Raw genomic sequence first — 13,872 nt, 5'->3', positions numbered from 1 at the left:
ATGAAGACGTCGATGACTGGCTTAAACACTACAACAGAGTGAGTCGCCACAACCACTGGAGCACTACGAAGCAGCTCGATAGCGTGGTTTTTTTTTCTCGCTGGAACCGCGCTCCTCTGGTTTGAATACCACGAGAGCGTTCTGACAAGCTGGGATAATATTGTAGAGGAATTCACCAAGTGCTTCGGGGACCCAATCTCTAAGAAAAAGAAGGCTGAGCAGACGCTTTCCCGACGAGTTCAATTACCTGGCGAAACGTGTACAACGTACATAGAGGCTGTTCTGAAATTATGCGCAATCGTCAGCGCTACCATGACAGACGAAGACAAAGTAGGACATCTGCTTAAAGGAATCGCCGAAGATGTTTATAATTTTCTTATAACGAAGGAAGATCTTAGTACTTCGTCTGATCTGAGGAAACACTGCCGGGCGTTTGAAGCGCTGAAAATGAGAAGGATCGGGCCAAAGTTTGGATGCTTGGACAATGTTACTACTATTGCGAGTGTGTCCGACCCAACCCACGACGACATCTCCTCGGTGTTTCGGCAAGTGGTTAAAGAAGAGCTTGAACGCCTTAAAGTTGTTGACGGCACTCATGTGTGTCATCAGTGTGCATTTGATCATCCCTCTCGTGTGCCACCGGCCACCTGGGCACCTCAGAGTTACCAAGAACCTCGCAGGACATATGCTGATCGTATGGAGAGCAGCAATTTGCCACCGCAACCGACAAGTCTGGGACGCCGACAAGATGCACCACAACGATTTGTTCTGCGGGCTCTTCCCTCCTACAACCAGCCTGAGAGTACGTTTCCACCCATGACACCCATGTCACCGGTGTCACCTGCGACAAGCCGCGACTCACGCATCTGCTACAGCTGCGGTGTGACTGGACACATTGCTAGGTATTGCCACCGCCGCCAGCAGCATGCTCCACGGTTTAATTCCTACACACACCCCGTGCACGCTGACGTGCCCTGGCCGTATCCCAGTTCCTTCCAGAGGCTGCAGCAGGGACGCGCAAACCGCAGTGACTCCCCTGTTTCCGATCGCAGCCTCACACCACCACCGACACGACAACGACGCTCTCCATCACCTCGTCGTCGCTCGTTATCACCGCCGCCACCGGGAAACTAACTGGTGCGACCGACGGGGGTGAGGCCGCATTATGTTCATCTTCATCAAGACCCCCTTGTGTAAAATTGTTTAAAAACAAAGTGTGCATTTTAGTTGACAATGTGAGTGCTTTTGCTTTGGTTGACACCGGGACGGCAGTTTCTGTTATGAGCCTGTCCTTCAAAAATCGTCTTGGACAAAAAGTTATGTTTTCTTGGGATCGGAACGCTATCTTTTGTGGAGTTGGCGGTGAAATGTTACGCCCACTTGGGGTCTGTTCTGTTTCAGTTACGATAGGGGACCAGACATTTCGAAGTGAATTTGCTGTGCTTGGACGTACAGCGCATGACATTATTTCAGGAATTGATTTCTTGCGTGAGTGGAGGGAAACTTTGAATTGTGGAAGTGGCGCGATTTCTCTTCGCCGCGACATTCTCTCCGTGTCACAAGATGTGTGTGTGCCCCCTCAGGCTCCAATGTTTGTACCTGTGAATACTTCTCGCCCTTGTACAGGTTCTTGTTGTGGTTTAGCCGAGCCCGATTATAACAACATGCTCAAGAAAAATGCGATAGTCCCTCGCTCCCTTGTTGTCACCACTGATGGTTGTACTCGTTTGTGGACAGTGAATGTTTCAACCTAATCCGTAACATTGCCGCTAGGACTTAAACTGGCAAGTTTTGATGAACAAGCCACTGTCAGCGTCGGAACGGTCGAAATGTCAACTGCCGAAAAAAAATCCAACCCCGATTCCAACCATGATAATTCTGCTGACTTTAAGCGCATGATTAACAAGTCGCTGTCTTCTAGTGAGCAGTGTCTGCTGGAAGCTGTGCTCGCTCGCTACACCACAGTGTTTGATTTTGCTCAAGGCCAACGAGTGTCCCATACACCACCGGCGTCTCGTATGCAACACCGAATCCATACAGGGCAAGCAACGCCAATTCGTCAGAAGCCCTACCACGTTTCACCTTTCGAGAGAAAAGTCATTGCCGAGCAGGTCGAAGAAATGTTACAGAAAGGAGTGATCCAGGAATCATGCAGCCCTTGGGCTGCTCCTGTGATCCTAGTGAAGAAAAAAGACAACTCATGGAGATTCTGTGTGGACTATCGCCGCCTAAACACCGTCACAAAGAAAGAAGTGTACCCCCTACCACGAATAGATGACGCCGTCGACTGCCTCCACTCCATGTCGTATTTCTCTTCTGTTGATTTACGGTCAGGATATTGGCAAATTCCCATGCACCCCTCAGACAAGGAGAAGACAGCCTTCGTGACACCTGATGGTCTCTTTGAGTTCAACGTTATGCCCTTTGGCTTATGCAATGCTCCAGCAACATTCGAGCGATTTATGGATACCGTGCTGCGCGGACTCAGATGGGAAATTTGCATGTGCTATTTAGACGACGTCATTATCTACGGCGGGACATTTCACGAGCACAATCAGCGCCTGTTGGTCGTTCTCGACTGTATCCAGCAAGCTGGCCTTATTTTAAACTCGAAGAAATGTCATTTCAGTGAGCGTCAAGCCCTCGTACTAGGCTTTCTGGTCGACAAATACGGCATACGACCAGACCCTGAAAAGATAGCAGCGGTTTGCGACTTCCAACAGCCACAAACGGTGAAAGATCTGCGAAGCTTTTTGGGCCTTTGCTCATATTTCTGGCGCTTTATCAAGAATTTCGCACAGCTTGCCTCTCCCCTCACGTCTCTCCTACACAAAGACACCCCATACTTGTGGACAGCTGACTGTGAGTCGGCGTTTCAACAGCTGAAATTTTTGTTGACTTCTGGACCGGTACTGCGGCATTTTGATCCGGAGGCATCAACTGAGCTGCACACTGACGCCAGCGGTGCGGGTGTTGGCGCTGTGCTTGTTCAGCTCTGCGATGGCCATCAGCATGTCATTGCCTATGCTAGTGGGACACAAAAGCGGAGACAAACTACACCGTTACTGAACTCGAGTATCTAGCAGTTGTATTCACCATTCAGAAGTTCCGTCCGTATCTACATGGCTGCGCATTCACGATAGTGACTGACCATTATTCACTCTGTCGGCTGCTTAGGCTGCGTGACCCGTCTGGTCGGTTGGCCCGCTGGGCTTTGCGCCTTCAAGAGTACAGCTTTTCGGTTAACTACAAGAGCGGACGCTGTCATACGGATGCTGATTGCCTATCCCGTCTCCCTTCGCCGCACACTAAAGCTGAGGATGATGCCTTTGATGACTACCTAGTTTCCATCTCGTCCGACTTTCCAGACCTGCATACCTTCGAGAGCGAGCAACATTGCGACCCTACCTTGAAATCCCTACGGGCAGCTGCACGTGAGCCAGCAGGAACAACACCGTTTACTTTTCGTAATGGTTTGCTGTACAAAAAAAATTACTCGGCTGATGGTCCCTCATTGCTTCTAGTTGTGCCCGAAAACCTGCGCCCTGCTGTCCTTCGTTCCATGCATGACATTATCCCGTCCGGGCACCTTGGCTTTGCACGCACACTACACCGACTTAAGAGATTTTTCTGGCCCAAGCTCTGGAAAACAACGAGGGCCCCAGCAGGCTATTTACAACCAGCTAGGCCACCGACGTTACCCTTTGAAAAAGTCGGCATCGACTTGCTTGGCCCGCTCCCAAAGACGTCAGCTGGCTACCGCTGAATTATAGTATGCGTAGATTATTTTACTCGCTACACGGAAACGGCGGCACTTCCATCTGGCACTGCAGCAGATGTCTCTTCATTTTTGTTGCATCACGTCATACTCCGTCACGGCGCTCCCCGGGTTGTCATCAGTGACCGTGGACGGCAATTCACCGCCGACGTCGTTGAAGAACTTTTACGGCTTTGTGGTTCTGCATATTGTCCCCATTCCACTCCTTACCACCCGCAAACCAATGGCCTCATGGAGCGGACGAATCGAACCCTTACGAACATGTTATCAATGTATGTTGCTGCTGACCACAAGAATTGGGACGCCGTCTTAGCTTTTGTAACATACGCGTACAATAGTGCCAAGGACGAAGTTACTGGATATGCGCCGTTCTTTTTGCTGTACGCACGTGCTCCCCAGAGCTTTCTGGACACTATTCTACCTTTATCGTGCCAAGAAGATCCTTCCATCGCCCAAACTCTTGTGTTGTGCTGAGGTAGCACGTCGACTGGCACATCTTAGGACGTTGTCCTCACAAGGCCACAGCAAGATTCGCTATGATGCGCGGCATATCCCCGTCAGCTTTACTCCCGGTGATTATGGTTGGTTGTGGACACCTGTTCGCAAAAAGGGATTGTACCGCAAGTTTCTCGCCACTTACACCGGACCATTCATTATACTCAGCCGCTTGAGTGATGTGAACTATGTCGTCGCCAAAGTGACGGCAAGTAATCGGCATTCACGTGCGATGCAAGTTGTTCACGTGGCCAGACTCAAGCAGTACAATTACAGGTCCCTTTAACTTGCCCAGCGAGCTTCGTCTGCCCCCGGGGAAAATGTTGCAGCACTGCGTGACTGAGGCAGAGAAAGAAGAAGTAGAGTGTGCGTGCGTGATTTCGGGGTACTCTGCACCGGCTGGGCCTGGCCTGTAGCTTCCATCTCGGACCTCGTTTCACCTTGTAAATAAACATCATTCGTAACAATATTACACAAGGAGATTAATCAAAGTAAGTCCGGAAGAGTAAAGCAGTCTGAACTGGATGCATGAAAGAAGACGAAGCAGTAGGCTAGGGGGAGAAGTGAGGACGAAGAAGTGAGATTAAATGGTACATGACACTTGTCTCACTAAGATTATGTCTTTTCTATAGCAGTTCTAATTAGGAATGCAACATGCATGTTTCAAAACTTACATATTTTTTGGAGAAAGCTCGAATAAAAATTTGAAAAGTTTCAACCGTAAAATCGAGGCCTTAATTATATGTGAATTTTGTCTTGAGCAGCAATTTCATGGCAGTGCAATCTGCACTGCCATGCAGCCATGCCTTTGGCAAACGTTTCTCCGCCATCCAAAGTTTGGTCATCTCCCCGGGAACCCCACACCTGTGTGTTGAAGCTTCCTGCGGCCCATTTCATGGTCACCCATTTTCTTCATCTTTTTGGGTCATTAATTTGCATTTCGGCTATACTATTAGTCACCCAATAGTGCACATGGCACAGGCGAACCAGGGGCAGTATTCTCGGGCCATAACTTTCAGAGTCATATCATAAGAAGACAACAAACACTGACACCAAGGACAACATAGGGGAAATTACTTGTGCTTAATAAATGAAACAAAGAAACAATAAATTAATGGAAATTAGAGTGAATGAAAAAACAACTTGCCGCAGGAGGGAACAGGACCCACAACCTTCGCATTTCGCGTGCAATGCTCTACCAATTAAGCTACCGCGGCGCCGTTTTCCCATCCACTCTCTTGGGTATTTATGTGTCCTAGTAGAACCCTGGGAGTGTTAGCCAGCACCACCACTCACAGACCTTGGCAGCGGACGTGGAATGTCTTTTTTGCCACAGGCGTCACGAGAACGTGTGGGTTATGTGATTGATTTGATGTGATTGATTTGACTTGATTGATTGATGTGAACTGATTTTTTCTTCGGTGGATGCTTTTATTGCACATGTTTACATTGCATGGGTTCATGTGGACTTTTTTTGTTGCTGTTGTGTACCTCACACCTAAATATTTAATTTATCCTAATGGATTTTTGCCTTCGATGTCTTCTTTAATTTAATGTTTTTCGAAGATGCTGATTTTAGGTTTCAGCTGCCAACGGACCGCTCCGGTATTGCATTGTAATAACTATTTCTTTGTTTTTTTTTTGTTTTTTTGCTAGCTGTGGAGCCACCAGCCTTGCATTGGCAGGGGGCATTTAAGGGGGTAGGGATGTGGGGTTTTGGGCTCTCGCGGTGGTTGTGTGGAGCCATTGTGTTGTGTTTCCGGGGGCTCCGTGTCCCTCTCTTCCCTGCCCGGACGGGGTGGCAGCGGCTCGTAAAACACTGTCACTCGGCTGTCATCCCACCCACGAGAAGGTCAAGAGGTTTTCCCCATTGGCCTACATTTTCGCAGGATTCGGGCCCTGCTTGCGTGCGCTCCGGGTACGCACGCGCAAGACGGGGGCCCGGGGAAACCACATTGGGGTGTCTGAAGGTGCGTGCGTATGAATTGAATACCACGTTGGAGAAAGTGAAGACTGCATGGGATGGCCCTCAAATTCAGGCGGCTGTAGGACACCTGATAGTGCCAACTGGAATCTGCACGGCAAGAATTACAGTTCATGACCGAGCCTACCCTGCCACCTTCATTATCCTCCAACAGAGCTTACGAGATATCATTATTGGCATGGACTTCCTGAACCAACATGGCACAATCAACCTGAAGTCAAAGTCGGTAATGCTATCCGAAAATCTGCTATAGTACAAGAGAGCTCTGTAGTCACCATGCCTTGAGTGCACTTGAGGACCAAGTGAGCATCCTGCCTCACTCCAGCATTGTCATTGCCGTCGACCGCGAAACACCCGCACATGTAGAAGGTGTCATTGAGGGCAACCAACGTCTACTGCTCGACCGTGAAATCTGCGTCGCAAGGGGTATCACTTGACTGCATGGAGGGAAGTGACGGTGATGCTGACAAACTTCAGCCAGGAAGTCAAGCACATCAACAAGGGCACAACGATCGCCTACATTGAGGAAATTGTGGAAACCAGCAATGCATTTGTCCTCTCGGATTCTGCCGCATATACTGTAACGACCATAGTTCTCAAACCAGACTTTGACATAAATCCAAGTCTCCCCCTGAGTAAGCAGCAACAGCTCAGAAGTCTTCTCCTATGATAAAAAGACTGCTTTTCGACGTCATCGAGGATTCGACAAACACCAGTTGCAAAGCATTGCATAATAACCGAAGAGTGCGCTGAAGGCCAGAACCTTTACTGAGTTTTGACGTGAGAACATGAAGCTTGTGGGGTTTTGGGTGCTTGCAGTGGTTGTGTGGCGCCGTTATGTTGCGTTTCTGGGGGCTCCGTGTCCCTCTCCTCCCTGCCTGGACAGGGTGGCAGTGGGTCATAAAACACCATCACTTGGCTATCATCCCTCCCCATGAGAAGGTCAATGGGCTTCACCCATTGGCCGACATTCTGGTGGGATTCGGGCGCTGCTTGCGTGTGCTCTGGGTACATGCGCGCAAGACTGGGCCCGAAGAGACCACATCGGGGCATCTGAAGGTGTGTGCGCGTTCCTCTCTGCTGGTGGTGGCCCCCTTTGCCCGCTGCCGGCTGATGGTTACTTCGACTCGGCAGGGTCCCAGGCTTGGCGAGCAAGTGCACTCTTTCGTCGTCTCGATGTCCTGAGGCAGCGTCTTCCAATTGTTCCCCCATCTGTTCTTTTGTTTCTCTTTGTTTCCATTTCCTCTGCTGTGGGTGTGCACAATGGCAGGCGCTGGCCGAAGGATGGGCAGCCTCTCACTACTGGATTCTTTGTTCTCTCTGTCGCAGTGCGCCATTAGCGGCCACTGGCGACCATTTGACCATGTTTGTGTCGCGATTAGATTTAGATTCGGACGTCTTGTTTAAATTTCTTTTTGTATCGAACACCAGAGCTTAATAAATGTTCTTTGTTGTTTCTAGAGAGCTTTGCCTAGGGTCTCCTTTGCTGCACTTGCGACCTTGCCTTCCCCTAGCTGGGATCGTCGGGCGCGTATGCGCACAGTGACGCTTTAGCACACGGAGTGGGCCCGAGCAGGTGCGGACCCGCCCTGCATGCATAGCGGCGCAGAGTGCTTGAACCCGCGGTGGTCGTCCGGTGCGCGCGATATCAGAGCATGTGCCCCATGAGCGTAGCGAGGAGACCACAAGCTATAAGACAACAAGTTGACAAAATTCTGCGTGACGACATCATCCAGCCGTCGAAAAGCCTGTGGGCATCGACTGTAGTCTTAGTAAAGAAAAAGGACGGAACGCTACGTTTCTGTGTCGATTATCCTCTACTGAACAAGATCACAAAAAAGGATGTATACCCCTTCTCACGGAGATATAATGCATTGGATTGGCTCTGCAACGCCATAGACTTCTTGTCGATGGATCTTAAGTCTGGCTACTGGCAAATAGAAGTGGAAGAGAGAGATTGCGAAAATACCGCCTTCATCACGCTAGATGGCCTCTATGAGTTTAAGGTGATGCCATTCGGACTGTGCTCGGCGCCTGCAACGTTCCAGCGCGTGATGGACACGGCGTTAGCAGGGTAGAAGTGGCAGACCTGTCTTGTCTAATTGGAGGACGTTGTCGTCTTCACTGAGAATTTCGATGACCACCTTAGGTGGCTTGAGACAGTATTGCAGGCAATGAAGTAATCCAGACTTACCCTCAAGCCAGAAAAGTGCCATTTTGCTTACAAAAAACTTCTGTTCCTAGGGCACGTCATAAGCAAGTCTGGAGTTCGTCCTGACCCACAGAAGACAGCTGCCATTGCTAAGTTCCTGTAGCCCGTCGAGAAGAAGGCAGTACGCATACTTCTTGGCCTGTGTGCCTATTACAGGCGCTTTGTAAGAAACTTTTCAAGAATTGTGGAGCCATTACACCATCTCACTAATGATAACGTCAACTTTAAATGGGAAACACAGCAAGGAGACGCATTTCAGGAGCTAAAACGATGGCTGCAATCACAACCGGTGCTTTCACACTTCGACAAAGATGCTGAGATGGAAACCCACACTGACGCAAGCAGCATAGGCCTTCATGCTGTGCTAGTTCAAAAGAAAGGATGGACTTAAAAAGCATAATAGCTTAAGCTAGCCGGTCACTGTCAAAAGCGGAAGCGAATTACTCTACGACGGAGAAAGAGTGCCTTGCTATTGTTTGGGCTACGGTGAAATTTTGACCTGACCACGCCGGTGGCGCGTTCGAAGGCGGCCACGCGAGACGGTCTCACAGAAGCATGGATCGGCGCACGCGCGGCACGGCACGTCCGCACTGCTTGCTGTCCCGAACCAAGAGAGCAAGCGCCTTGTCTTTCGGCGCCCAAGTAACCCCGCCTGTCGGCGGCGTTAGCAGCGCAACACTCGCGCCATCTCTCGTACTGCGCCTCAACCGCCGCGGGCGCCAGGCCACGTGGCGAAGCCGGATTACAGGAGACGCACTATGCGGGAAAAACATATCAGGGGACGCGCGAGAGTCGCGCATCCCCACACAGTTTTGCTACTGTGTTCCTTACCACCACTCCTACGTGACACTATCATTCGCAGGAATGGATGAAACTGGCTGACATCCTTGCACAATTTTGATCTGCTTTTGTTTAATGTGTTATCTACTTATATAAAAATTAGGTGTTTGCCTGCTTGCTGTTGCATGTGTTTCACAGGAGGTAGAGAGAGAGAGAAACGAAACAAGGAAAGGCAGGGATGTTTATGGCAAAGTAGTTTCTTAGAATACTGTGAAATATTACGACCAACATAAACAAAAGAATTAAATGCATAAAAGTAAGTGCAATATGCAATTACTTCTTACAGTCACGGTTAATACAGGTGCAGTAAGGATACAAAGTCTGAAGATACTGGTTTATTGGTTTACATGAAGGAAAAAATAAAGATACATAAAATAAACATATAAAACTGTTTAAATGATGCATATTGAGCATTAACACTTCGAGAACAAGTTGACGATGCTGTCTATATATAGTCAAAGTGTTGAATATGTTACTGTAGAAAATTCATTACAATATATAGTTTGCATGTTCACTTTGTGAGCTTGATAAACAATTGCATCTTGCAGCGGAAGTAACAGTACTTTGAAATGAGACACGTAATTCATGGGGAAAAATATGTGTGAAAGCCGACACGAACAGACTGCAACGAAATGGGAGCATGTACAGCAACATCGAATACTATGCTGTCATGTCATATCCCTTCAACACAGCATTTGTGTGTAATTGCACACTCTTTAAATTGCTCCGTACGTAAAAACATACTATGTTACAACTGTGGGATTTCCGTATATCGCGAGTAGCTTGTACGCAACAAACAAGAACATTATAATGACATCCGAAGGCCATGTCTTCTCGTGAGGGGCATCTCGTAGCCTTTGCAACTAGTAGTGTGAGTAAATAACTGAAAGGCATGCAAAAGTACAAACGCATCGAAATTACAGAACCAAATCTGACCTACAAGATTTTATCTGCCTTGTTTCCGTGTCAGTGCTGACAGTACGTACAGTTTGGACAATCAATGGCTCCACTCTATAAGTTGCAAAGTTCAGGGCTTGTCGAGCGACCAGATGCAATTTTCCAAAACAAACCGCAAAATAGCTCTCGTGATTTTTGGTGAAATTTCAATAAAAAATTGCAGCTATTGCTGCGATCGTTGGTCGCAGTTCCAGAGGGGGAGGGGTAGGTGTCTGGGATTGCGACTTCCATTGCATTCAACTGAAATCACACTTGCAATGCTATGAATATCGCATTATCTGAAATATGCTTTAAAGACACTGACGGACATGTTATAAATGTACGCGGATGCTGAGCAAAAAACATGGGACGATGTGCTCCGTACATGATGTTTGCGTACGACACCACCATCCAGCAGACTACAGGAGTCACTCCGTTCAGTCTCGTGTACGGCAAACAGACAACTACGGACATCGGCGCAGTGCTGCCTCCTATCGAAGACGATGCCCTCGGTCTCGATGTCTCCAGGTTTTTACAATGCACCGAGGATGCCTGCCAACTTGCAAGGCTCCGTATACAGTCAGCGATTAATTTTTCAGAAAATTTGGGCTTGATGGAATTTCCAGACTTCATAAATGCACCATCAGGGTTCCCGTAGAGGAAAAAAGACACAGCACAAGAAAGACAGGGACACGAGAGAGCGACACGCACACAGCACTGTCACTCCAGGGCGGCACAGAACATAGAAAAGGGCCCGTTGTACTGGAAATGAAGTGACTTAGCGTGGAGGCTTAGGCTTGATAGTGATTGCTGGCTTGTTGGTGTTGGTAAGAGCGCTGTGTGCATGTCGCTCTCTCGTGTCCCTGTCTTCCTTGCGCTGTGTCCTTTCTTCAATGAATCACCAACAAGCCCAAGCTTCCACGCAAAGTTTCCATAGCCCTAACGCATTTTCGTGACTGATTTTCTGATAAATTTAGGCATCAAGGCTTGATTCTTCCGGACTAAATCGCTTCTTCCGAGTCATGCTACCCAATCTTGAGGTCACCATATTGTCCTTTCCATTGGCTTGACTTCCAGTGGCTCGCTCGATAGCCTCCAAGATTGAAAGGCACAGCTGTCGATAGGAAGTGTGTGCCATCCTCTAGTCTCGGAGGCCATGCCCGCACTTCCTTTGCTCACAAAACACCCCTGGGGATGCCAGATGCTTTTTCTTTTATTTTCCGGTCACCATGTTGCACGTGCTGCATCCATTCAACAAGTGTGTCTCGGAGATGATGTGCGCATCTTTGTGTGTGCTTGTGCGGCTTTGCATTTGTGTGGTCGGTGCCATGACGCCACTTCCTGTGCCTTCGCGAGAACCAAGTGGTGCGAAGAAATGTGGAAAGCATGAGACCCTGAAGTTGGGAAAAATGCACTTATTATTAAGCTAATAGAGAGTGAACGTTCTTAGGTTGATGTTGCAAAAGAATATAACCTGCCCAAGCAAATGCTGTCTGACTATGTGCTTTAAAGCTGCTGTAAAAAGCCCAATAAATTTTTCTTTCTTGGTTGAACAAATTTTTCGGATTATTCAATTTTTCAGACTATTTTTCGGTCCCAACCAGGTCTGGAAAATCCGTTGGCGACTGTGTATGGTCCACAACGACTTGACAACGCTGCTACACTCTGCATTATCGCAACGTTCACTACAAAGCCGGTGGCCGAGTATAGATTTGGACACCCATTCGCCATCACGACATAAACGAGAAGCTACTTTCGGCGCTATTTCAGACATTACAGGATTGCGCACCAACGAAGTGAACTGGACTATGAGGTGGTGCCTGATGGAAACATGGCCTCTCAGCATCGTCGTGCCCATCTTGAAGTTGCGCATGGGGCTCACTTGAAGCCATATTAGAAATGTTCATGAACTGTATTTTCTTTCCTGGTTTTCCTGTCATTAATGATTTCATTTTGATGTTGTTGTTAGCTGTTTATCGATTTCCCAAGCATAGGGTCGATGCTCTTTAGAGGAAGAAGTAACGCTGCGTAGCATTCTTATTTATTGCTTGTTGGGGGGCCTTCATAAGAAAGTTATTGTGTTCTGTTTCTTTGCCGGATCGGCGAGCTCCTCATCTTTTGCAATTTGATAGTTACCATGGGGCGACACTAAGGCCATGCTGCTGGCTTTTGAATGTGTGTGTACGGGAATAAATACTTGCCTCAGAACTGGCAAGGGGCATTTGTGCACCATTCATGGACAGTGGCGGCCCACCACACCAGTTTCTTTATAGGGTTCTCGACGACTGCCACTATTCCTGTACTGTTGTGCTATGCCTGACAATATATACAACACACAATTAAACGTCGATATAACAAACTTCAATATGAGGACTAAATTCTTCACATAACAAAGTATTGCAGTTGTTGTAACTTATGCTCTATAAAACACTGTGTATTTAGATCTTCAATATAATGACGTGTGTTTATACACAATTTCAATATAACGAAGTTCCACTGTTACCTCGAAGAAATACCGAGACAATAAATGGAAACGGATGGAGATGGTGAAGTGGCTGAATTTCAGGCAGCTGCTTCCAGACACCCCTCTCAGATCGCATGACTGCACCTCGCAACCGTTCCCTGACCCAACTAAATGCATGACCAAGACCGACCGCCAAAGCGGAGCAGCTTCATGTTGTGTTGTGGGGGTTTGCTCCCCACAGCGTATAAAGTTAATGGTGATAAGATCGTACCATGCCCTGGGGCTGTATTTTGTGACGGTTCATCCTGCCTGTTACATCACTCAGACAAACAGTGGAACATCTTGGCATCAGGGAGACCAACCAACGAGCGGCGATCTGTCGGTAGTAAACATCATTTTTGTTTGCGCTTTGGGGATGATATAGTAAATGACGGATGTTGCTAATCTGATGAATAAATATTGGTTTGTATAAAATACCTGCACGGCGAATTTCTGGTAACGGCTGTGAGCTTGCAACGCAGATGGCCTCTGGTGATTTAATTTTATACTGAGTTTTATTTTTTGTCGCTAGGTGGTGTGCCATACGCTAAGCAAACGAGGCGGTTCTCTTTGGGTGTAGGCTGCATCTAACAACAGGATTTCGTTTCGCTAGGGCTGAGCATTTTAGGGCAGACGATTGCGATGAGGGTTCCATCTATACATCCCACCACTTTGGGAGTTTTTGACCGCGGTCAAGGGGAAACCTCACCTACACTTTTTCTTTTCCTTCAACTGAAATGGCTGGCGATGGCTGCAATGATGCGAATGACTGACGGCTGTGACAACTCCGATCACTTATTTATTCCAGACACACTGCAAATGTTGCTGAATTTGTTATATTGAGGTTTCACCGCATAACAGTCGAACTCACTTATATTGATCCCAGTTATAACAATCTATCGGTTTTAATGACAGCATTTAAGTACATTTATGATTTTCTAACCCTGCCTGTTGAAACTGCTTCCAGATATCACAAATGTTTTGTAAACACTGCACTGTTACAATGAATGGTTCGAACCCAGTCACGGTAAAAAGGGCGCATGCAAAGTACCAAAGCATGGAAGCGCAACCAAACTGGGCACAGGCAGGGTTGACGAATTGTAACTGCTGACACACACAAGCTT

General features: G+C 47.8%; 1 protein-coding gene across 19 annotated transcripts in view; it reads right to left on the bottom strand.

Annotated features, from left to right (window-relative positions):
* The window catches only part of Wnk (Wnk kinase), a 541,117-nt gene that overhangs the window by 87,843 nt on the left and 439,402 nt on the right, over window positions 1-13,872 (bottom strand). The gene's annotated exons all lie outside the window — the stretch shown is intronic.

This window comes from Dermacentor variabilis, chromosome 9 (assembly GCF_050947875.1).
Source record: "Dermacentor variabilis isolate Ectoservices chromosome 9, ASM5094787v1, whole genome shotgun sequence".
NCBI lineage: Eukaryota > Metazoa > Arthropoda > Arachnida > Ixodida > Ixodidae > Dermacentor > Dermacentor variabilis.
This window is presented reverse-complemented; position numbering and strand designations above follow the sequence as displayed.